The following is a 26,088-nucleotide window of genomic DNA, read 5'->3' on the forward strand; positions in this document are numbered from 1 at the left end:
GCATTATCCTTGAGACTTGTGAACTGAGGCTCAGGGTCTAGGTCCAGTGTAGTTGGGATTCAAATAGTCTTGTGCTTGAACCCGGAGCCCAAGGTCTCAACCACTATGATCTAGTACCTCTACTGCAAGTTGGGAAATTCTCAGTAGAAATGTTCACCTCTAGTCAGAAGGGAATAACTTGCAATCATCCAAACTGATGGAAAGGACAGGGGTGGTAGCCCTGACTATGCAGGAAGTCATTGAGATTTGGCTCCGGACCACCTAACTGGGATAGTTTATAGCAGATTTGCTTCTGAATGATGTTTTTCCATGGCAAGTATTAAAAATAGCCCCTGGTCTCTGAGAATACTCTGAGTGGAAGAGGCAATGACTCTGAAGGGGGCGGGGGGGGGGGGGGACAGAAATGAGGAACTGCTGTGGCATGAAAATTTTATCCCACATAATCCGCAAAGCTGATCATCAAAGTTGATTAGATTTGCTCTTTCTAATTAGGAGAGCTGTATGGTTGTAGCTCCTCCATACCACGGAGACTTTGTTTAAAAAAAAAAAAATTCTTAATCTTTAAATGAGGAAAGTGGAGGGAAATTAGAAGGATAGATGCTTCAAGGTTCTTTTGTCTTGGCCTGACCATCTGCCTTAGACTCGATTTATTCCAGATTGCAAGTCCCATGAGCCATAGTAATGAGCAGGCAGGGAGAAGGTCTCAGTCCAAGGCTTGCTCTGGACTAAGGTTACTGCCTCACAAATAACTCACTCACTAATTTTTTTTTTTTTTTTTTTTTTTTTTTAGAGACAGAGCACGAGTGGGGAAGAGGGGCAAAAGGAGAAAGAGAGAGAATCTTTTTTTTTTTTTTTTTAATGTTTATTGATTTATTTTGAGAGAGGGACAGCAGGAGCAGAGGTAGGGGCAGAGAGACAGGGGGACAGAGAATCCCAAGCAGGCTTTGTATTGACAGCAAATAACCCCATGTGGGGCTTGAACCCACAAACCATGAGATCATGACCTGAGCCGAAATCAAGAGTCGGATGCTCAACTGACTGAGCCACCCAGGCGCCCCGGGAGAGAGACTTTTAAGCAGACTCCATGCTCAGCACAGAGTCTGATACGGGGCTTGATCCCACAACTCTGGGATCATGACCCGAGCCAAAATTTAGAGTTGGACGCTCAACCAACTCAGCCACCCAGGCGGCCCGGGAGAACTTTTTAAAAACCAATGCTAACAATGCGGCGGTTTCAGTTTCCTTTGGTTTGTTTTAAAATTAAATATTTTAAAACTAAATGTTTTAAAATATTGGGGCGCCTGGGTGGCTCAGTCGGTTAAGCGTCCGACTTCAGCTCAGGTCACGATCTCGCGGTCCGTGAGTTCGAGCCCCGCGTCGGGCTCTGGGCTGATGACTCAGAGCCTGGAGCCTGCTTCCGATTCTGTGTCTCCCTCTCTCTCTGCCCCTCCCCCGTTCATGCTCTGTCTCTCTCTGTCTCAAAAATAAATAAACATTAAAAAAAAAATTAAAAAAATGTTTTAAAATATTTAATTTTAAAACAAGTCAAGTCTCAGGCACTGCACCAACAGGGAGATGAAACAAGTGCCTGCAGCCCTCTGTTGATGTATCTTCACTCCTGTGATGGCTCCTGTTTGCCAGGTCACGGATGGGAGGAAATTCGCTCTTTGTGGAGGTGCCATCTAGGGGCAGGAAGGGGCTGGAGGGGCCTTCCCCGAGAAGCGGGACAGAGCAATGATAGCTGGCTGGGTCAGGGCTGCACGCTAGCTTCCTGGAGCTGAGGGTCCCTGTCGTCCAGAGAAGCATCATGGAAAGGGATCAGCCCAGATAACTCTCGGCAGCTTCAACAGTATTTCCGCTGGGAAGCTTTTCCTCAAGCCAAACTCCCCTGTACAGAGGCCTTCCAAAGAAGTGCAGATGAAGTAAATAAATGAAAAGAAGTTGGACTTCACAAGTCATCAAGAAAGTACAAATTAAACCAATAAATCAATACTGACCTGCAAAGGTTTTTAAAAGGATCGTGTCGGGGCATTCTCCTATGCTGCTGGAAGAGATGAAAATTAGTGTAACCTTTCTGGAAGGCTGCTTGGCAATATCTATCAAGAGTTTTTAAACTGTTCCTACCCTTTGACTTACTAATTCCATTTCGAAGAGGTTAGTGTAAAGAATTCACCAGAGCATAAAGATTTCTCTGTGAGGATGTCCGTTACAGCATTAATTACACATGTGAAACACTGGTATTAACTTTAACGTCCAAAATAGGGAAATTTCAAGGTAAATGGTAGAACAGCCACCTGATGGAATGCTTACGGCCATTTATGGAATTCATAGCCATTAAAAATCATATTTGGGGGCACCTGGGTGGCTCAATCGGTTAAGCATCCGACTTCGGCTCAGGTCATGACCTCACGGTCCATGAGTTCGAGCCCCGCGTCGGGCTCTGTGCTGTCAGTTCAGAGCCTGGAGCCTGCTTCAGATTCTGCGTCTCCCTCTCTCTCTGCCCCTCCCCCACTCGTGTCTGTCTCTGTCGAAAAATGAATAAACATTAAAAAATTAAAAAAAAATCATACTTGGGGGCATTACCAAAGGACATGAGAAAACAGTGAAATACAATGTGAAGCAAAGAAAGCAACATACAAAACAGGATATCCATAATGTATATTCATAGAAGAAGGGGCTGGAAGGATACACGTCCAACTGTTAATAGCTATTTTCTTTGGAGAATAATTATCATTACTTTTTTCTTTATACTTTTCTGCCTTTTCCATAATTTTCTATATCGAACATGAAATATTACTACAATAATAAAAACAATATATGTAATGTTCAAAAAAAAAATTGCTCTGAACAACAATCACAAAGACACAGGAATTCCTTTCAGTTTATGAGCCTCTCCTATGGGCCAGGTAATCCCCACGACAGACTTGGGAGGAAGGTTTCTTCAAATACCTCCAGCACCACTCCTCCCTCCTGCCCTTCAGCCCATGACCTGGCTTCCTGGGGGGGGGGGGGGCACCTGGGTGGCTCTGTAGGTTAAGCATCCAACTGTTGATTTCAGCTCAAGTCATGATCTTAGGGTTCATGAGTTGGAGTCCTACATTCGGCTCTGCACTGAATCTCTGCTTGGGATTCTCTCTCTCTTTTTTCTCTCTCTCTCTCACCCTCCCCCACCCCAATAAATACAACAAAACCAGAAAAATTAACAAAAAACAAAAAGAAGCCTCTCTTGACTGACGGCCCCCTCAAGCCACACACTCTCCTTTCTCCACCCTCTTTGGCATCCAGCTCCTAAAAAGAGTTGTCTATATTCACCGGTTACATTTCCTCCTGTTTTCTCTTAACCCTCAATAGTCAAGCTGTCATTTGCCTCACAGAAACTGTTCTTGTCCAGTTCAGTGTTGACTTCCATGTTACTAAGTTTAATGGGCAATTAATTCTCAATGCTCATCTTGCCTAATGTCTCCCAGCCTTTGCCCCAGGTGAGATAGCAACGCTTCTTGAAACAGTTTCTTCGCTTGATTCCTGGTGGTCTACACTTCCCTGGTTTCCTCCTACTTCACTGGCCACCCATTCCCAGGCTTTGGTTGATTACAACCTGCTCAAATCTCCAGGCTTCAGTTCTCTGACACTTTTCCTCTCCAATACTCTCTTGGTAAATGTTCTCAGTACTCTTTTCGTGATATGGCTTCCAAATTCATATTTCAAATATGAACCTCTCCTTTGAGATACACACACACACACACACACACACACACACACACACAAATATATCTCAAACTCAACACAATCAAAACCAAACTTCTGATTTTCTCCTCCAGACCCATGCTCCCTCCACTGCTTTCCTCGCGTTAGTTAAATGGCAACTGTATTCTTGTCATTGTTCAGGTTCAAAACCCTGGCATCACCCTTGATAATCTTTCCCTCCCACTCTGCATCTAATTTATTAGTAAATCTTGCCTTTCCCACCTTCATAAAACATCCAGAGTCCAGTCACTTGTCACCACCTCCACTGCTACCACCTTGGTCCAGACGACCATCATCTCTCTTCTTGACTTTTTCCAGAACCTTCTAACTGATGTCCTTAATCCCATCCTTGATTCCCTACTTTTATTCTCAGCACAGTAGCCAGAGAAACCTGCTAAAATGCAGGTCAGATCACATCACCTCTTCCCATGTTACTCAGGGTAAGAGCTCCTAACCCTTCAATAGCCTGTACGGTCCTGTGTAACCCAGACTCCAGTCTCGTCCTGCTTCTCTATCTCACTCTGTTCCCCTGCAATGGCTTCCTTGTTGCTCCTGAACACCAGGCATGTTCCTCCCTCAGATATCTGCTTGATTTGCTCCCTCATAACCTCAGGCTTTGGTTCAAGCATCACTTTCTCAATGAGGCTGTCCCTGATCATCGTATTTAAAATTGCCAATTTCTAGATCTCTCCCCTGCCATCATCTCTATAGCCCTTGTCACCACCTGATATACTATTGTAGTTTAAGTTTTCATTTCTTCATTGTCTAGAATGTGAGCTCCATGAGGGTAATCTCTTGTCTGTTTTGTTTACTGTTGTATCCCCAACACCAGATCAGTGCCTGGCATATTAATAGCCACGCAGTGAACATTTGTTGATGAATGGATGAACTCATAGTGATTGAAAAGGACTTAACACCCTACTAGATACTTTAAAAATGTACTACTGATTACAGGAACAGAAAGGAAATTGGCGGCGAGTATTTCTTTTCTGTTCCCATTAGAACGTCTAATGAGACTGCACGGTTATGTCATTATTCCAAAAGCTTCCCAGTTTTTAACAATCTGCTAACTGCTTTTGCCGTTTGTTTCCATTCCTTTTCCCTCATGGGTGAGGGGATTCCCTTGCTGATTTCCCCACCCTACTTGCCACCCGGAGGCTGCTTTTCCCTTTGGCATTTGACGTCTCCTCGTCTCCAATTTAGTCACTTGGTCAGTTGATAAAATTTTTGAGCACCTCCCACGTCCTCTGGGCAGTGTTCTCTATCTGAATCACGAGTCCATTGCATACCACAAAACATAAAGCCAAGATTTATGTCTCAATCCTAGCTCTGTCCACTTGTAGGAATTTTTGTGCCCAGTGTCACTAGTGATAAAGAATGTCACCTCTCTGCCAGGAGACTTGATACAGCAGGGGGTAATGTGTCGGTTGCCAGACTCTTCCATAAGAGCTCTGTATCAGTGTCAATAGAGTCTAGACCCTCTTCACATGACGGTGGTTATAAATCTATCAGCTGAGGCTACAGGTGGAAACTACTATACATTTGGATTCACAAACCCCTTATAAAAATGGAAACTTCTAGGGTCCACAGACTGAAACACTGATGTCACTGGAAAGAGCACTATTTTAGAGCCAAAAGACCAAGTCTTACTCTTGGTTCTGCTGCCTCCTGGATGTGCCTTCCTGAGTGAGTGAGTGACTCTGTCTTTCAAAGTCAGTATCCTGTAAAATGAAAAGAAACCTGCCTGGCTACCTGTCCTGAGGTCGCAGTGAGGACCAAGTGATAGCCGTTTGGAAAGAGACTTGTAAACGGGTGCAGGGATGAGTCTCAGTAAAGCCATGGGTCCCCTCTGTCTTCTCAATACTCACTTGCACAGGTGGCTGTCATTTGTTCCCCATTGGGCCTGTCTCTTTAGAAGTATTAGCTGAGTTATATATGGAGGTAGCTTTTTCTGTCTACTTCTTTTTGTTTTCCAGTTTCACTAAACATAAGCTGAGAATAAGTTCAGTATGAGGCTGAGAATTTCTTTGAGCAATGACAAGGGTCTCCTCAGTCCCACTGCCCCAGAAAGGACCAGCAATAAACACTGGTCTCAGAACATACCTCTTCAAAGGAGCCCCCGGGGCCCTGGGGTCTGAGGGAGCCCCAAGCTGACTGAGCAGAGGCTTCCAAAAGAGGTCCTGAGGCCCGGGGGTCCTTCTGGGGTCACAGTCGAGGAGAATTTTCCTTTGGCCTCTCCGAGCAGGCTCACTTCCTCCATGAACATTTTTGCCAGCTGCTTTCAGTCCTAATATTTTGGCAGCTAAACAGCATGCTGTTCTGCAAAAGAGTTGGAAAACTGCAGATGATCTGATGTTAACAGCCTCTCAGCTCCTCCCGGCTCCTGCTCCGAGCCCGAGGTTGATAATGGGACATGGCAGCTCCTAGCCCCTGCCCTGGGCCTCAGGCTTCAGAGCTCCCCCCCACCCCCATCACCATGTCACAAACACACAGAAACTACATTTATGAAGGAAAACATGGGCACCTCTGTCACTCGGGATCTGCTGCCTGACTCTGGTACAGCATGATCCGTAACCTTAAACACCCACTCTTGGAATGACACCATTCAGGCCCCAGGACAGCCCTTCTCCACATCTCTTGTCTTACGACCTTGAAACAAAAGGTGACTGCGTCCGAACGTCAAGATCTGTGGGCTGTGTTGTTTCTGACGTTGGAGATGGACATTATTTCAGAATGTGCATTAGCTAAGGGGGGGGGGTGGCGGGGGGGAGGGTAACTGATAGGCAGAAGCGCTTAGGTAAAAGAAAAGACAATTAATCAAAACGTCAAATTCTTCCTCTCACATAGCAAGAGGGCCACAGATTCTTGCAGAATGCAGTCTGTGTCGCCTGTCCATTTTCTTGCTTCTCTTCATGTTCCAATTCGTGATTCTGGAGTTACCCATAATTAGCGTAGTATCCACAACAACTGCACATAGCAGTGAAAGAACATTTGGCAGTATCCAACAGTTCATGAGTCTCTTCTGTGTGTGTGTGTGTGTGTGTGTGTGCGCGCGCGTTACCAGGGTTTCTCAACCTCAGCACTACTGACATCTTAGAGTGGTGAAGTCTTTTTTGTGTGCATTGTAGAATATTTAGCAGCATCCCAGCCCCCTCCTGGCTGGATACCATAGCAAGCTGTATCAACCACAGATGTCTCCAGACATCTCCAAACGCTTCTGGGGGACAAAACCACCCCCCGGTGAGAACCAGTGGTCTAGACACAATGTGCATAAGGGATGATACTGGTTTTTTACACTGGTAATGTGTGGCTATTACACACTACAATTGTAGGAATAGTTTTATTTAGCTTGATTAAAATAACTTTGATGAACCATTTTTATATTCATTAAATTTGTATTTTACCCTTAATTTTATCATAGTAAAAGAAATATTACTTTTCTGAAATGCACATGAAAATTTTATGTTCATATAGTTTCCATTTAGTTTGAGCTACACTTTACGATAAAATATGCTAAGACTTTGAATCCTTTGAATATGATCCCTTTTTTAAAGACATGATTGTTAATCATTTTGTTTTTTTAATCCAGATCATTACCATCAATAGAACACATGATGTGAATATCTTGGTTGTATAATAACACAACTAGTGATTTTCCTGAAACAAAAACATAAACACTAAAATCATGGCATAAATGCATAGTCATTTATGAATTAGATGTGCTTTTGTTTTATAATTCACCCTGTTATCACTGGTTCATCAACAGAATGCCTAGATTTTAATTATAATTTAAGCCAGTCATCTTTGATATTTGGCTAAATTTCCATCATATAAAAGCTATAGCTTTATACACCTTTTTTGTTGTTGTTTTGAAGATATATTTGTCCAAATGGGAGGCTAGAATATATTTTATTGAACAGGTGCTTCGCTTGGTTTATAACTTGATTATGTTTGGACATATGGCCCCTGGGCCTCCACTTACCCTTTTTCCAGGGGGTCTGGCGAACATGAGGGACAGGTTTGGTCTCAAAGGCCTCAGTTTAGAGTCTGAAATGTGACCTTGCAGGTGCTGGAGCTGAGGGTAGGGAGTAGGGGTTGGGGGAGGCTGAAGACAGAGAAGCTAGTTGATCAACCACAGGTCTTGGCAACAGAGGCCAAACTGCTTGTCCCTCATAAAGGGCTGCCCTATCCCATCTTAGATTCCAAGGTCCTCGTGCCCTACTTCAATCAGTGCTCAGAATCCAGCCCCAAAGCACAACCTGACCCATATCCCATGTATTTACTCAACAAGTATTTATGGATCATTTCCCATATTCTAGGCACTGAGAAGGGCCACAGGATATAGAATAGTTCTTGCTCTTAAGAAGCTCATTTAGAGAGGGAGGGGCGCCTGCGTGGCTCAGTCGGTTAAGCCTCAAGTCTTGATGTGGGCTCAGGTCATGATCTTGTGGTTCATATGATGGAACCCCACACCGGGCTCCATGCTGACAGCACAGAGCCTGCTTGGGATTTTCTCCTCTTTCTGCCCCTTCACCACGCACATACACTTTCTCTCAAAATAAATAGATAAACATTTTTTAAAAAATAAAAGAAGCTCATCTAGAGAGGGTCAATCTTCACTTCTTCTATTTCCTTCCCTTTTTCTCCTTTCTCTTTCCATGCACCATAATAAAGGGGAGAAATACATATTTGAGAGTCTCTGTATTTAAGTTCTGGGTTCATTCACTCCTTCTGAATCTTGATTTCTATTGCCCTCAGCAACAATTAATTTAATTTAATTTAATTCCACAAGAATTTATTTATTATTACCTGGCAGGCATGGATCTGTCCTCAGAGGACCCAAAGATCTAAAAAAATTATGATTCCTGGCCTTCAGGAGCTCATCCCCCAGTAGAGAGGCAAGCAGGTGGGCAATGCACTCTCTCATGGGCTGAGCTGAGGCCAAGCAAAAGGGTTTGCAACAAAGTATAACAACAACAGAAAAAAAAGAGAAGAAACTCTTCCTGGGGACTTTACCACCGGATGCTATTTGAGCTTAGCAGAGTATGTGGAACCCTCCAGACAGACGGACGCAGAGACAGACTGGCAGAGAAGCAGTGCTGGCTGAAAGAGGAACAGGTACAGAGCACATCGCAGGTGCTCCACGGGTTCCGGTTTCCTGCGATCACCCCCTAGTAGTGGCTCAGGCAGCTTGTTCACCATAGAGCTTCAGTTATTCCCCAAGACTAACACTCTAGCCCAAAAAAGCAAATTGGTCCTAGGGTTTTCTGGCCCTAGCTGCTGGAGCTGCGCCTTTTGCAACCTTCCAGACATACAGAGGCAGCTGCCATCTCTGCAAACAGAGGGGCGAGGGCAAGGGCGAGACGCCAGGCTGAGGGCACGCTGGCTACTTAGTTAGCGGCACTGATTGGCTGCTTCCCTTCCCAGTGTGGCTTTCAAGTAGGAAGAGGGCGTGTGTGAGCGTGTGAGTGTGTGTGTGTGTGTGTGTGTGTGTGTGTGCATGCATGAGGTTCATTGTTTCTGGTGTTGCCAAAGAATTAGAAGACATCATTCTTATCAAGGAACAAAAAACATGCCTGTGAAATGCATGAGAAATGACTTCGGAACTGAGAAGGTTTTCAAGCAAAGCATCAGCAGGTAAATCCATGGAGAGGATCCCCAAGTCTAGAGGGTTGTGGGAGGACAGTGACATGGGTGGGCAGGGTTAATCTGGCTGAGCCCCCTCCATGAGAAGCGTGCACTGACCAGGAAGAAGGCACAGGGTTGCGGGTAGGCGGCACATAGAGTCCAGTGAGCTAACAAGGCATGTGGGAAGCACAGCAGGTGGATGTGGCCAGGTGGGGCCACAAAAGAGGGGCACTGTGCCAAAGAGCAAAGGGCCAGGCCAAGGACATTGGCAGTGGGGAAGGGGCTGGTGAAGAAAGAACTGGCGGTGTGAGGAGGCTAAAATGCCAGCTGGAGGAGGCATCCCTAGAAAGGTTAGGCTGGATACCTTTTAGAGCCACTTCAATCCTGAGACCTTCCTTGCAGACAGAGTCTACTCTTTTGGGTGCCCTCCCTCCCCAGCATGATCCACTCAATCCCCAGCTCCAGGGGTATATCCTGATGGGTTTTAATGCTGTTCTCCTTGACTCAGGGAAGGTCTGCGATCAGGCCTGGCCAGGAGCCACGCAGGGGATGTGCGGGGGTGCCCGGGAAGGCAGACACAGGAAGAAGCCATCCATGTTTCCTTGTGCACGATGTTGATGTGTCTGGATGTGAGCCCTGGAACCACCCCAGCCATCTTGTCACCAGCCTGAGGCTGAAGTCAATGCAAAGAGGGGCAGAGCGGAGAGAGGGACAGAGACCTGACACTCTGCACCAGCGGCCTCCCCTCCCACAGGATCTCTTACCACGTGAGATGCTAAGTCCTCTCGTTGCTTATACCATTTAGGGGTGGGTTTTGTGCTGTCTGTAGTCAAGAGCATCTTAGTTATAATTATAATTATATTTATAATTTATAATATATTTATATTTACCCAGCCCAGTAGAGATGGCGAAATATTATTCCAGAAAGAGAAACCCATCAAAGGGGAATGACATAGGCACACAACTATGGGTATTTCGGTATGATTAATGCAGGACACCATGTGGCTGGAGATGGAACCAGAGGCGAAGCCAGGGGCCAGCTCTCAGGAGGACTTGTCCATTTGGCTAGGAAACCTGATCTTTGGGATATTTGGGATCCATTCATTGACGGGAGGGCTAAGTCATCCTGAATAACTTAGGGTATTCACGGGGTATTTGTAGCAGTCCTAGCAACCTGTAGGATTGCTGATGGGGAACACTAGGGTGGAGTCGATGGGGTGAGCACTGCATAGAGATTCAGGGCAAGGGCTTTCCTAACACAGAGTGTGAATCACAGTCCCGCCACTTATAAGCCATATGCTCTGAATGATCTTCTCTGAGCCTCAGTTTTCTGGGAGATCGTAAGTCCCACTCCTCAGGGAGGTTGCAGAATGGAAGCAAACTCCCCCTCTGAAGATCTGCACACCTCCGACTGCTCTACGAATGCTCACCGAGCACCTGCAAGGTGTCAGATGCGGTGCTGGAGATGACTACGATGTTATAAAGGGCCAGGGCTGCCATCATGGCCATGGCCAACAGGGAGGTCAAGGTGTGAGAAGGTAAACATCAATGGCGTGTGCAAAGTGCTAAGTGGAGACAGACACCGTTTATGAAGAGCGGTGTTGTTGTTGTTTTTAATGCAGTGAACAAAAAGTCCAATGACTGCAAAAGGTCAGCAAGTTGGTGACCCGGTTGAGAGGCAAGGGAGCCTCTCTGCCTGTTCCCCATCACTCACCACACATTCATTCTTCCATTACTCTGAGACCTATAGCTGCCCCTATTCCCTCAACTCCATGGGACCATCAGGGGGTGTCTCAGCACCCTTAGGCTTCCTCCGGGAACCCTTTCTTGGCCCACCCGTTAGGGTCACCTCTCAGGAACAGTTTTACAGCCTGCCTCTGAGGAAGACCTGGCATCCCTCCCAGGCCCTGTGGTTTTCTATCCCGTTGGAGCCCTGATCACTTCAGGAAAGCTTTCCTATGGAGAAACCTCACGGCCCTGCTAAGAGCAACACCAAGCCGGTGCCTCATCAACCTTCATCCGAAACAAATCCTTTCTTGGAAGGGAACTGGGCCAGGACTAATTCTCCCTGCTCTCCTCTCCCAAACCATAACCTTTTGTAAAGGATTCTAGAGGCTTCTTTGAATCATCCTCATCTCAGAACACTGCAGGTCCATAGCACCATTCATCAGACAGTCTACAAATCTGTCACACCAGCAGCCACTGAAATTAGCTCATTATTTTGATACTCCAGCTTCAAAGCTGCCACAAGATTCAGTGACTCCCCCTTCCCTGCAGCAATCCCCATAGTCCCCTTCCCTGGTATTCAAAGCCATTCTTCACCCCCACCTTGGAAAGCACAGGAAGGTGATATTAAACACTGAACTAGTTTTTTTAAAAAATTTATGGTAGTATAACATGTGTAAAGAAAAGTTCACACATTGTCATGGCAGAGCTCAATAAATTATCACAATAGGACTATGGTGTAATGACCACACAAGGTAAGAAATCAAGCATTGCCAACCCTCCAGAAACCTGCCTTCTCCACCACCAATCCCACTTTCCTCCTCAAAGGTAACGTGTATCCTGACTTCTAATACTGAAGAAATTTTTGAACCAGAGAAGCACTAAAGGTTTAAAGCTGGGAGGAAATACGATCACATTTGGCCTTTGGAAAGCACTCCCTGGCTTGGACAAGGGCAAGGCTCCAAGCCGGGAGGTGAGCTGGGAGTCTGCTGCAGAGAGAGTGATGGTTGGGACACTGTCCCAACAAGGGACAGTGAGGAAGGAGAGAGGAAGGGAAGAAAAGAAGGAGAGGAAGAAGGATGAAGGTGGGAAGGGGGAAGAAAGTGGGAGGGAGGCGGGAAAGAGGAGACAGAGGGAGAAAGGAGAAGGGAGGAGAGAGGGAGGGAGGGGCAGGGAAGGGTGGGCACAGGGGTGACGGGGCCAACTTCCTGCCAACCTGTCCACTCTGTTGTGTTTTCCAGGGTCTGCAAATTGATCAAATGACCTTAAAAGTCTTCTACCCCCAACCCTGGAACCCTTTTACTCAAACCAGTCACCCGGAAAGCAAGCCTCCCACTGGTGCTTAATTCACTCAAGGAAAGATCAGAAGAACTTGGTTAGCAAGCTTTGAAAGTTGCTCATAAAATTCAGCAGGAGCCCGCAATCCTCAGAGACTTCTATTTTTACCAAAAACACACACAGAGAAGTGGGGAATTTTCAAATGAATTAGACATGAGATTGATCTTTTTATACAAAAGAAGAGAGAAAAGCAACAGTGAGGCCGAGTCTGAACTACTCCCCGCATCCTCCCGCCTCCAGTTTCCCTAAACTGCCTCATCTCCTAGCCTCCCTCGGGCCTGATCTCTGGCCCTGACCCAGGAGCAGCCTGTGGCAGGAGCCAGTGGCCACAAAAGCCCCGTGATTTCACATGACGATGAACATAGTACCCAAACAGAGAGGAGCTGGCCAAAATGGCTTCCCCAGTCTCATCTGAATAATCAGAACCACTTACACTGTGAATGACGGCTGGTGTTGAGGAGGCTCAAAATATGACATGCTCAGCCAGGGATGGGGTGATCTACCCTGGACACCCAGCTGGTAAGTCAGCGATTATTTCCAACCCATGTCCTACATTCATCAAGCTATGGTCTTCCTCAACAGCACATTGTCAACTACCTAACACCCTCATGTTTGGCTGGACTCAGTCAAGAACTTCCCGTGTTTCCTCTTATGAGCTTTGCATAAGTTAGATCTGTAGCTGTTCAACAGTGCTCTGTAGGACCCCAGGGATTGTGTGAAGGGGTCCCAAGAGCCCTTTAGTAGGGAATACTCCAAGTCCTCTACAAACTTCAGTTGGAGAAGCTTCACCTTGTTGTTTGGGTTTCAAAGATTTTATTCCCATTTGGTTTGCGATATTGAAGTGTCAACACTATGCACAACTTGGAAAGTTCTGTCCCTGGTTATCAATATGTTTCTTTTTTTTTTTAATTTAAGTTTATTTATTTATTTTGAGAGGGAGAGAGAAAGAGAAAGAATGCACATAGGCAGGGGAGAAGCAGAGAGAGAGAGAGAGAGAGAGGGAGACAGAAAATCCCAAGCAGGCTCTGTGCTATCGGAGCAGAGCCCAACACGGGGTTCAGTCTCATGAACGGTGAGATCTTGACCTGAGCCCAAATTAAGTGTCGGATGCTTAACCGACTGAGCCACCCAGGTGCCCCCCCCCCCCAACCCTCCGTCAATATATTTCTTCAGAAGGAACCAGGAAATGAAAAATCCAACCTGCATGCCCTGTACACTCCTGTCCCCTTCCCCCGTCACCTGATGGCTCACCAGCCTGAAACACCTAAACATGCACTGTTTTAAAAGTCAGCATCAAAGTTCCCACGGGTCCCTCTTATTCAGTCTTCTCTCTCCCAGGGTCATTGCAAGAGGTCGGTAGGTTGAAATGAAGGTGAGAGAAGCTGCTGGCTGACGCTGTTTTAGGCCTTATTGGACTTCAGTTTCCCTGTGCAAATGCTTCTGCCCAGCAGCCCCTGTGACGTGGGTTGATGTCACCCTCATTTCATCCACTTCATTCAGGGGAGGTGGAAATGGTGGTTGCGGAGGTCCAGGTACCTTCTTGGTCTGCACGGGGTCCAGGAACGACTGGCGTCTACACCAACACATGCCCGTGGGGAACACCGGCAGCATGGCTGGGGAGAAGCCCCGCTTATTTCTTTTTAAGTTTATTTATTTTGAGAGAGACAGAGACAGCGCGAGTGGGGGAGGAGCAGAGAGAAAGGGCGTGAAAGAATCCCAAGCAGGGTCCTCGCTGTCAGCGCAGAGCCCAGTGCAGGGCTCGAGCTCACCAACCGTGAGATCATGACCTGAGCAGAAACCAAGAATCAGACACTCAACGGACTGAGCCATCCAGGCGCCCTGAGAAACCCCCAGTTTTAAACCGGGCTTAAGGCAACATAGCGATCCTTTTGTAAAAAGTTGTCGGGGCTGGCTTATCTCTGTCTTCTTGGCCATAACAGGGCAATTAAAAAACTACTTTGTGTGTGGTTTGCCAGGTGGGAGAAGATAAACCTCGAAAAAGCCTGTGTTCTTCAAAGGGCTGGACAAAGATGACAAGCTCAAGGCTTCAATGACGTCAGGCGAGTAAGTGAATGAGCAGAGAAGGCTGCTGTGAAGTGACAGGGAACGGTAGGTCTCGGGCAACATTTTTCTCACCTTTAGCCACTGCCACCATGTAACAATGCAGGCCTAAGGTTTCCAGACCCTCTAATGCTTCTAGAGAAGACAGATATCACAGTTGTCTGTGAAGATCTTGATTTTTAAATATGGGCAATTAATCCAAATTCAAAAAAAAAAAAAAAAAAAAACATTTGCAGTCAAACTCATGCAGAGTCTGGGGGCCATGGACCTTTGGCTTATTAGGTCTATTCGGTGAATTATACCAGAATGCTAGAGAAGAGAATTTTGAAGGCTTGGGACTTCAGGGATTGACAAGGGGGAGGCCTGATCCAGCGGAGAAATGTAGGATCTTCCTAAAGAGAAGGAGGGTTGCAGGCTGCAGGGTGAAGGGACCTGAGCCAACGCACCTTGAGGAGGCAGAATCTTGGCACGAGGGTCTGTGAGGACAGGCAGGCCACCACGTTCCAGAGCCCGGAGGCTCTGTGGAGGATCCCACCGCAGAGCAGGGCTCTGGGTGGTGGAGCCGCCTTCGGAGACACCAGCATCTGCAGGGACCCAGAAGGCCTGGGCAAGGAGCTGGTCAGCATCAGCCCCAAGGAACCAAGGCCCTCGCCTTTTGTCTGTGCCTGACCCGAGAGAGGAGGAAGGAATCCCAGAAGAAAGCACAGCAGACTTCCTCAAGCCAGGGTTAGTTTCATTTAGAAAATAAAGAAATGCAGGGTACCTGGCTGGCTCAGTCGGTTCATCATCCGACATTGGCTCAGGTCACGATCTCAGGTCCGTGGGTTTGAGCCCCGCGTCGGGCTCTGTGCTGACAGCTCAGAGACTGGGGCCTGCTTCTGATTCTGTGTCTCCCTCTCTCTCTCTGTCCCTCCCTGACCTGCGCTCTGTCTTTCTCTCTCTATCAAAAATAAACATTTTTTTAAAAAAAGAATGTTCTCGATGAGGTGGTAAACATTATTAATTTTATTATTAATTGTATTACTCTTAACCCTTGAGTATATGTGCTTTAATGTTCTGTGTGACAGGTCGGGAAGTACACATTAAGCAGTTTGGATGCTGAGGCACAGTGGCTGACGAAAGGCACTATGTGATAGGTCTGCGCTGGGAGCTGCACTAGCCTTTTTAAGAAAACGGAACACCGTTTTTGCTTAAAAGAATCACTGACAGACAAAATGTGGTTATTCAGACCGGGGATCTGGCAGAAATTTTCTAAAATGAACAAAGTGAGCCTGTCACGTCAAAGAAACCGACTGACAGTATTTGTTGCCAGCGATAGAATTTGAGCTTTTAAACAAAAATTTTCAATTTTTGGAACACTCTGCATCTACCACTGTAAGCTTGACAGCTTCCCAATATCCTAAGACTTTTCTGATGAGACTGGTGGTAAAATTAATGAATGGGATTTTTTAATACCATGTAAGGAAATATGTCAACATTTAGAAGCTCTGCAGAACTCGCTGAAACGATATTTTCCAAATGACCGATGCACGCTTTAACAAAATCCTGCACTGGTAAAAGATGTACTCAGAGTGCAAGAGAGGCCAATGGGTGGCAACAGAACAAAGAATGAAAAATTCGTTGATGTGATTTCAGATTCCACATTGCAACTTCAACTACTGCTTATTGAGGGAGGATGATATCAAAGAACATCCATAATGATCTGAAAAGGCTATTAAGATAATTCCCTCATTTCCAACTATACATGCACGGAGGACAGATTTTCCTCATATACCTCAGTCAAAACCGCATATCCCAACAGATTGTGGCAGGCCAGATATTAAAGATATTGCAAAGATGGGGTGCCTGGGTGGCTCAGTCCGTTAAGCGTTCAACTTCAGCTCAGGTCATGATCTTGCGGTTCATGAGTTCGAGCCCCACGTTGGGCTCTGTGCTGACAGCTCAGAACCTGGAACCTGCTTCGGATTCTGTGTCTCCCTCTTTCTCATCCCCTCCCCCACTCTCTCTCTCTCCCCAAAATAAATAAACATTAAAAAAATTTTAAAGACATTGCAAAAATGTGAAACAGTGCCAATCTTCTCACTTGATTTTTTTGGTTTTGAAAAATATCACTATTTTAAAATAACAATATGAATTTATGTTAACGTTTAGTGTTTTCTCACAATGGATTGTCAAGTGCTTTTTTTTAATCCTTAGCTTTAACTTGGAACATAGTGCTTTGGACCCCCACCCAAATAACTCTTTGGGGTCTTCAATGATTTTTAAAAGAGTCACAGGGTCATGTGATTGTGAATTTTGAGTTCTCCTTTGCTCTAGAACCAGTCATACCTGTCTTACTCTGCTTTTCCAGAGAGCCCAGAAAGATCACAGCCACTAAGAGCCATTAACTTCTACTGTAAAGGTTATGATTTGCAATTTGAAAATCACTTTCATGTATACAGTATAATTTTCTTCTCAGGCACGACAGCAGGATCTGGGGTGAAGAGCTGGAATGCAACATGTAGAGTCCCTGGCCCCAGGCAGACCTCGCTCCCAGGCACACCAGCCAGGATTTGAACCCAGGTCCTCTGACTCCAAGGCCAAAGCTCTTTTGGCTCCTGTGTACCTTCCCTCTGTGCCCAGACAAGCCTTGTCCCCAGTCTCTTCCTTTCTGACCTTTCCTCTGGTTTGGTCTCATGGATATTGTGAGCCTGTCTTAGAAGAGAAAAACTGGGGGTGCCTGGGTGGCTCAGTAGGTTGAGCGTTTGGCTCTGGATTTGGCTCAGGTCATGATCTCATGGTTCATGGGATGGAGCGCCACCCTGGGATCTGCGCTGACAGCGCGGAGCCTGCTTGGGATTCTCTCTCTCCCTCTCTGTCTGTCTCTGCCCCTCCCTTCTCGTGTTCTGTCTCATGTTCTTCTCATGTTCTGTCTCTCTCTCTCAAAATAAATAAATAAACATTTTAAAAAAAGAGAGAAAAACTGAACTTCTTTTCACACTTCAAACATTCTGTAGTTGACCACAGCACTCTGCCCACAACCTGCAGCCCTCTATGCTATGCCTGGTGACTCATCTGTCCTCTTAATGACTGCCTGTGACTGAGGGGATAGGGGTGGTCACTTGACCTAGAGACTGAGACCACCTGTAGATGTGCTGGGCCAAGACATCTCTCTTCAGGAATCCGATTTGAGAGACATGGAGAGTATTGTCAGGTTGATGGAGAGTCCCAGAGCTGAAAGCTCACACTGACTTAGGGGCCAAGATGGCTGCTTTGTGGCCACATGACAGGTGATTAACCAGAGATGGGTGGAAAGAAACAGAGAGGGAGAACAAAGAAAATGAAGTGGCCACTGGGAGACAGAGAAGAAGGCCTAGGGTCTTGACTCTACACTCCCCTTGAGATCCAACTACCTCCTTTCCATCCTCCAACATCCTTGAGGTGGCCCAGGCTGTGCCTACAGTTACCTCTGCCACCTTCTAGTGGGGCCACCTCTCAGCTCCTTGCAACTCTAAGCATCTCAGGACCTCTCTAAGACTCACTCTGCTTGTACTCCCATCAACTCTGGAGGGACAGTTGTTCTCTTTCTGGTTTGCATTTCCACCCATGAACTAGAGCCAGGAAAAAGAGCTGCACAACTGGCATTTCATTGACCCACACTCTATTTGCTTTGGAGCAAATCGGACCCCGCCCACAGCATGCCTCAAGAGGCCTGAGAGTGTCTTCTCCACGTTGGAGTATGAGGTTTTTGGGTTTTTTTTCAATGTTTATTTATTTTTGAGACAGAGGGAGGGAGACAGAGCGCGAGTGGGGGAGGGGCAGAGAGAGGGGGGAGACACAGAATCAGAAGCAGGCTCCAGGCTCTGAGCTGTCAGCACAGAGCCCCACACAGGGCTTGAACTCAAGAACGGTGAGATCACGACCTGAGTCGAAGTCAGATGCTTACCCAACTGAGCCACCCAGGCGCCCCTTGAGTACGAGGTTTTTTCCTTCTCCCTGGGAAACGCTTTTTCCTTCATTCACAGTAAGATGCAGTGATCAAACACACCCTCAAGTCTATTAAAACCCCTTTAAGTGGGATTGAGGATCAGATGGATGGATTTCATTTCACAGGATTTATTGGTTAAAAGAGCTTTCCTCTAGCTCTGTACACAAATCTCTGTTTCCTATGTTTATCCAAAGCTTTAAAACCCTCGTCATGAAACACCACGGGGTAAGGAATCCTGGCTTTGGGAACTTGTTGAGCAGCAAGTCTAACTTGTCATTGAATGCCCGAAGGAAAAGGCAATGTGTCCGGGGTCCTCATTGCATCACCGCAATGACAATGCAAGTCCCTACCCTGAGCTGAGTTATGTCACAGAGGCTTCAGTGTGGCAACGCTTCAGTAAAGAGAACACCGTCACACCCAGCTGGCAGGAGAGCAAATTGGCATAACCTTCCTGAAGGACGGTTTGGCAAAAAGTATCAAGAGCTTTATGGGCGCCCATGTGGCTCAGTCAGTTAAGCGTCCAAGTTCAGCTCAGGTCATGATCTCTTGGTTTGTGAGTTCAAGCCCCACATCGGGTTCTGTGCTGTTAGCGTGGAGCCTGCTTCAGATCCTCTGTCCCCCTCTCTCTCTCTGCCCCTGCCCCACTCATACTTTTTTTCTCTCTCTCAAAAATAAATATTTAAAAAAAATTTTAAAAAGCTTTAGTAGGGGTCATACTTCTTGACACAGTAATTTTTTAAGACATTTATCCAAAGGTAATGGTAAGATTCCTTAAACGATATTTTACGAGCAGAAAACATCAGAAGCAATTTAAAAATCTCTAAGAGCAAGAAATTAATTATCAGTACATGCGGCCATTAAAAATCTTCTAAAACTATCTAAAAACATGTAAAATTGCTTATGATAAACTGTAAAGTAAAAAAAAGCAGGATACAAAATCCTAATACATGAAAATATATATGTAATACATATAGAATGTACAATATCTACACATATTATATGTAATTATAAAGTTTATATCTGTGGTATAAATAGTATTGTGTGTGTGGTTGTGACTGAAAGTCAACACAATAAAATGGTAACAGTTGAATGTGGATCTATGGGTGAATTTTATTTTCTCTATAGTTTTATATAGTTTCCCAATTTTTCTCATGAATGCATACTACTTTCATAATTAGGAAATCTTAATATTAAAACAATCTTTAATTTTTTTCTAAATTTTTGACTGGGGTCATGTGACCCTTGGGAAAATGATGCCACCTCTTTGAGCCTCGCTTTCCACTACGAAATGGAAAATAATGCCTAACTTGCTTCTCCAGGGAGTGTTGTGAGGCTCAAATGCAATTAGATAAAATGCAATCTACAAATATATTATTACTTTTGATATGTTTTTCAAAGCAATCTATTTAAAGCGGCAATCAGAGCAGCTGAAGGCCTTCCCATGCCTCCCCGTTGGAAGCAGGATGGAGCCCCAGCTGTGTGGCTCCAGCCCCAGCCTCTGCCTGACTCTCTCCCTCATCTCCAATTCTTTGACTGGGACCCTCAGCTCCCGCAGCCCCAGCTTAGACGTGTGGCTCCCCAAACACCATGCCGCGTCTCCCCTTACCTTCAGTCCTGCTGCCCCTCTGTCACACTGCCTTTCTCAGCCCCGGTCACTTGGCTGCCTCCTGGTCTTCCTTCCGTATGGTCTCAAGCATCCAGGAAGACGTCCCTGCCCTTCCCGCAGATTAACTTCCCTGTAGGAAAGTCATCCCTCACCACTGCACTTCCCACACTGCATTGGATGTTCTCTTTAGCGCCCCTTCCCAGCCCAACTGTGAACAACTTGAAGGCACCGACCTCCTGTCAGGGGCTCTTGGGTCCCCTGAACCAGCATGGGGCCCAGCCTTAGCAAGTGCTTTAAAATAGGACCCTAAACATTGCGGAGGGCACCTGTTGGGATGAGCACTGGGTGTTGTATGGAAACCAATTTGGCAATAAGTTTCATATAGAAAAATAGGACGCTAAAGCTTTGTCTTTTCTGGACAAAGGCATCTGCAACCTCAGCTAGATCTACTCCCCACTCAGGGCCACTGCGTAAGGTTTTATATGTTATGCACTGTGCAGACGTGTCTGGCAGAGGAGGCTAGTGGGGGCTGAGGTCCACCGGCCCAGGTTTGCATCAGCCCAGAGCACTGAGAGACTTCTGCTTTGCACAAAGACTCCACTGCCCCACTGAGAGGTGGTCACGAGAGCATACCTATCTAGAGGTGTATCAGGCCGCCGTATTTGGCTCTACTCCCCTAATTCCTGTAGAGGCTCCGTATGGCCCAACCAAAAGGCAGGAAAGACGTGACCCACAGAGACAGCCATGGACCTCACAGATCAATGCCAACCAATGCAGAGCTCACTCTTTAGGAGCAAATGTTTCTGTAGAAAAATTGATTAAAGTTCACCTATCAGTACAAAAATATTTGTAATCTTCTACATCACATTTACAAGGTTCCTTACAGCCAGCTCTGTCCAATAGAATTCTCCATGATGGTGGAAATGCTCTGCACTGTCCAATACAGTAGCCACTAGCCACATGAGACCATTGGGCACTTGAAATATGGCTAGCATAATTGAGAAAGTGAATTTTTACATTTTATTTCATTTTAATTAACATAAATAGTCACAAGCAGTTAGTGGCTACTGTATTGAATAGCATAGATATAGACAGAGTTTTCTTTAAAAAATTTTTTTGGGGGCGCCTGGGTGGCTCAGTCGGTTGAGCGACCGACTTCAGCTCAGGTCATGATCTCACGGTTCGTGGGTTCGAGTTCCGCGTTGGGCTCTGTGCTGACAGCTCAGAGCCTGGAGCCTGCTTCGGATTCTGTGTCTCCCTCTCTCTCTGCCCCTCCCCCACTCATGCTCTGTCTCTGTCTCAGAAATAAACATTTAAAAAAATTTTTTTTTAATGTTTATTTTTATTTTTGAGAGACAGAAAAAAAGACAGTTTGAGCGGCAGAGGGGAAGAGAGAAAGGGAGACACAGAATCCAAAGCAGGTTCCAGGCTCCGAGCTGTCAGCGCAGAGCCCGACGCGGGGCTGGAGCCCACGAGCCTTGAGATCATGACCTGAGCCCAAGTCAGATGCTCAACCGGCTGAGCCACCAGGCACCCCGAGGTATAAACAAGGTTTTGTTAAATTTTAGTGTACATAGCAATTTTCTGGGTTCTTGTCATAAAAGTAGATTACCAGGCCCTCCCCAAGGGAGGTGGGGCTTGGGTGGGACCAAGGAATTTCATTGTTAACCAGTACCCCAAGAACTTCTCATCATACAGCTTGGCATCTGGACCACATACAGGGAATTACTATTAAAGGGGCCTCAGGGTATCTTGGTCTTGGGTTTGGTCTTGTTGATCTTAGGTCTTGTGTTTTGTTTTGTTTTGTTTTTTTCTTCTTCTTAGAATGTTTTGGTCCCTAAGCTAGACCTGTTGTATTGACTCCCACAGGATTGAAATTCTGGAATAAAAGAAACACTTTCTAGAGGTAGAATTTCTGGCTCTGCTGAGTTCTCCTCGGAAGCTCACACATTTGTCCTTGTCAATTAGCCCCGCTGTAAAGCAAATAGCATTCCGTCAGGGCCGACAGTGTGGTTCAACGTAACCACCTGAGACCATTGTATACTTCCCTCCTCTTTTCCATCTGCTCCAGACTGATACCACTCCTAGCACCAGCCTCTCTGCTGCTCACCCCACATCCTCAGACCTCCCCTAGAGGGAGCGGGGGTTCTGGATCCTCTCCTTGGCTAAGAATCCCTCCTCTGAGTGGCTGGGGGAAATACCACCTGCTCTTCCAGAGGAGGTCCTGGACAGTCAGGGCTGAGTTCAGTTGGAGCCAGAGAAGTGGCCAGAAAGAGTAACCTTGATGTTCTGCCTTCACAAATGCTCCCCAGTGACCCACAGTCTCCAGGTTTAGGACTATAACACAGGGTCATATTTATGTCTGTACCCCAAATGCAGTGATCCTGAGCAATCCCTTTCTTGCCCATGCACAATCTAGCCCCTTTCCGGAGGCCCCCTGTAAATTCTAGGAACCCCTTCAGGAGAGCCTCAAGGAGATGACAGGCCAGGCTTCCAACTGCAGCAATCACTCAGGACTGCCCTATGTGATCTCCTCTGCCAGCTGTCACTCACCCCCTGGAAGAAGCCTTCCAAGGCCACCAGTCCTCAGCATGGCAATGTGATCTGGGCAGAGGGGGGAGCCTCTTCCCACTCCCAGACCACACTTTGTCACCTGGGTCCTGCGCATCCCAGCTTGTGCCCAGAATCGAGCAGAATCTTCCATGAAAATAATTCCGTCAGTTTCAGATTCTTATCCCTCTAGAGATCAAACCCAGGCCAAGAGGGGCAGGTGGAAGACAGATTCATGAAACCCCTGCTCTCTTCCTCCTCCAATTACAAAATACGAGCCCCATGAATATGAATGGACACAAATAGATGGAGAGGGATGACAACCCAATAGCTGGGTTCTGCCTCAGCCAAAATTGCCCCTTGATGCACATAATGACAAATGGTCTGGTTGGATAAATGGAGGACGCCTGCCTTTCTCCATGTTGTTCTAAATCGAAGGCTTGTGCTATGCCAAGAATAGAACCTGCAGTGATGCAGCCTGGATGGTGTGGTGGGGAGAGTGGTAAGGAAGAAGTCAGGAAGGCTTTTTTCTTATAAACACAAACATTTTGCCTCTCCTGGAGAGCACCACCTGTCTGTTCTTTTCTTTCCTTTTACTCACTTGAAAGCACAGTTCATTGATTCAAGCTTTCCATGGAGTCCGCTCACTTTCAATAGACTCCCGGGAAGAGTAGTTAACTCCTGCTTTGAGGCCCTGGGGGCAACTGGGCAAGGCGGGAGGGGGGGGTCATCTCTCTGGGGCTCCTCCAGCACTGGGGAAGAGTCTGTTTGGTTCACATTTCCTTTCAAAGCAGGACTAAGCTGAAAAGGAAGAACCAGCGGAGTCAGGGCTTGGCTGTCAGTACAGCACGACCAACATTCCATCAGATGGAAAGTTCATTCCGATAACGAACTATCTGGGAAGGCTCAGGCAGCTAGCTCTCCTGTCCTTGGATAATCTGGTCCTGCTGAACCCGGGGGTAGACTGTCAGCCGGCTGCCATCACCCAAGCCACAGCACACGCACCCTGGCACCTTGGCTCGGGTTCCTTTCCAACTGAGCTGCCGAGCTCCCATACACGACTTGGTGAGCGGTCTCTGGCTGCCAGTCAGGGGAAGACAGATGGCCGAGAAATGATTTTCTGGAGTTTCCTGACCAGATTTCTCTCCTATGTATCATGAAGCAAACCATGGCTTTAAGATCCGTCCTGAGTGGCACAAGTCTCAGTCTCTGACTCAAATCCTGCTTGGCTGGGAACAGTCTGAACACTGTAAGATGTAGGTCGGGGCTTGCGTATTAAGCGGCCCATTTTCATTTTCTGGGACATAGATGGGGGGGCGGGGAGGGCAGGCTTGGGTTTTCATAGCTCGTATTAAATCAAAGAGAGAGGCAGTTAAGAAGGATGAGAGCAGGTAAGAGTGTGAAAACGGCACTGATGTGGGACAAGTCTGCCCCACAGCACCGCAGGGAGATGAAGACAGGGGCCTGCCATCAACGGCCACCGTACCTTGTCCCAGGCACCCTCCTAGACACGCTACATGTGATATCTTGCTTATTTCTTGCATCTCAGACCTTAGCCATCTCACCGATGAGGTCACTTTTTTTTTTTAATGTTTATTTTTGAGAGAGGGAGAGACAGAGCACAAGTAGGGGAGGGGCAGAGAGAGACAGAGACACAGAATCCAAAGCAGTCTCCATCCAGGCTGTGATCTGAGCTGTCAGCACAGAGCCCGACACGGGGCTCGAACTCACAAACCGCGAGATCATGACCTGAACCCGAAGTCGGACGCTCAACCGACTGAGCCACCAGGTGCCCCTGATGAAGGCACTTTTTCTCTTCACTGAGTAAAGTGCTCTTCCTGGAGATCACCTCTGCTCATGTGCTTTCAACAATCCTCCATGTGTCGGTCCTGTCACCCTTCCAAGTCCCCAGCACATTCACACAATTGCCCACGGAAAGTCTTCAGCCTGAAACTCAGCGCAAATTCCCCATCTTCCCCTGTGCCACCCCCTGTGACAGTGCCTATCTCTGGTGAATGGGAATCACCCTGGGGTCCCTCCTCCCTTTACCTACCATACCTGATAATCACCAAATCCAGTCATTCAGCTGTGAAAGAGCTCTCAGCACCACCCGTGACTCACCAGCCCCAGCCATAGCATGGCTCGAAAGCACATGACAACCACTTCCTGACCCATCACCCCCTCGAATCCATTCTGCACCACAGTCAGGGGGCTTTCTCAGCCATCTGATCCTGATGCCTACCTTGAAGTTCTACAGTTCCTGGCTTGTCTTGAATCTGCCTTGGATGTCCCTTCAAGATCTGCCTCCTGCTACTTCCTCAGTATCACCCTGTCACTCCTGTCCTGGCACACAGCTACACTTGACGAGTTTTTTCATTTTTTCATTTTTTTTTAATTTTTTTAAATGTTTGTTTATTTTTAAGAGACAGAGAGAGTGCAAGCAGGGAAGGGGCAGAGAGAGAGAGAGGGAGGCACAGAATCAGAAACAGGCTCCAGGCTCTGAGCTGTCAGCACAGAGCCCGATGGGGGGCTCAAACTCATGAACGGTGAGATCATGACCTGAGCCAAAGTTGGATGCTTAACCGATTGAGCCACCCAGGCGCCCCTACACTTGACAGTTTTAATTCCAGGAGTCTGCTTGTTATTTCCTGCTCCAAACCTTTGGAAGCTGTTCCCTCTGTCTGGAAGCCTCTTCCCCACAAATGTGGGTCCCCTATTTACCCCACCCTCACATCATTGGCTGACGCCCACTAGTTCTCTGATTCTCTGACCTCTTTCCTACATGCTCCCGCTCACTCTGCTTTTAACCTTAGCACAGCATAGCACTGTCCCCCACTAGACTATAAACTCCTGAAAGACAAAAACAATGTCTTGCTCACCATGGATTCTTAGTGCCAGGCACAACATCTGGGACCCAGCAGGCGCTCGAGACATTTCTGCTGAGTGAGGGAATGAACAAATGAACGACAAACTTGCCCAAGTTGCTCAGCAATTAGATGGGGGAGTTTGATTCAAACCCAGTCCTGTTTGCCTCAAAGCCCATGTGACCTTTCCTTTGCACTCTGATGACAGAGTCATCATACGGCTTATTTAAAGCAAGGCTAGATGACCTCTGGAACTGAGACAGTATCTTAGGAATGACGGCCGTGAACACTTGAGGGTGCTTTGAATCTGACCTTTTGAACTCAGCTTTGAGTATTCCTCTTCTTTCCACTTACTATTCTGGTCCAGGAGACGGGTCTCGTCCTGCTCTTTCTCTGCAAATTGGCTGATTCTTCAAGTTCCCTCTCTTCTTCCCCTCAGAGCAACGCCTCAGTGATAGTGCAGCTTGCCTCCTGGTGCCATCTCGGTAATGTGCACCGAGAGCTGGGAAGAAACTGGGCCATTGCTGTACTTTCTTATTAAAGGAAATCGCTTGTATTTCTGTCCCGAGATTGTCCTGACTTGTTGATGCAATGTGACCAGCTAG

The 26,088-nt window shown here is 46.8% G+C and overlaps 1 long non-coding RNA gene across 2 annotated transcripts; it reads right to left on the reverse strand.

Moving 5' to 3' along the window:
• Positions 1-1,514: 1,514 nt before the first annotated feature.
• Positions 1,515-26,045, reverse strand: LOC123598492. Of its 2 annotated transcripts, none has more exons than XR_006712647.1 (6): positions 25,796-26,045; positions 20,070-20,199; positions 6,588-6,711; positions 5,848-6,063; positions 1,998-2,041; positions 1,515-1,900 (listed from the first exon to the last, which is right to left on the reverse strand). It is a non-coding gene; the product is annotated as an uncharacterized LOC123598492 (long non-coding RNA). The 2 variants fall into 2 exon arrangements; XR_006712648.1 differs by having other exon boundaries at positions 1,998-2,044.
• Between the last annotated feature and the right edge of the window lie 43 nt (positions 26,046-26,088).

Source organism: Leopardus geoffroyi, chromosome C1 (assembly GCF_018350155.1).
Source record: "Leopardus geoffroyi isolate Oge1 chromosome C1, O.geoffroyi_Oge1_pat1.0, whole genome shotgun sequence".
NCBI lineage: Eukaryota > Metazoa > Chordata > Mammalia > Carnivora > Felidae > Leopardus > Leopardus geoffroyi.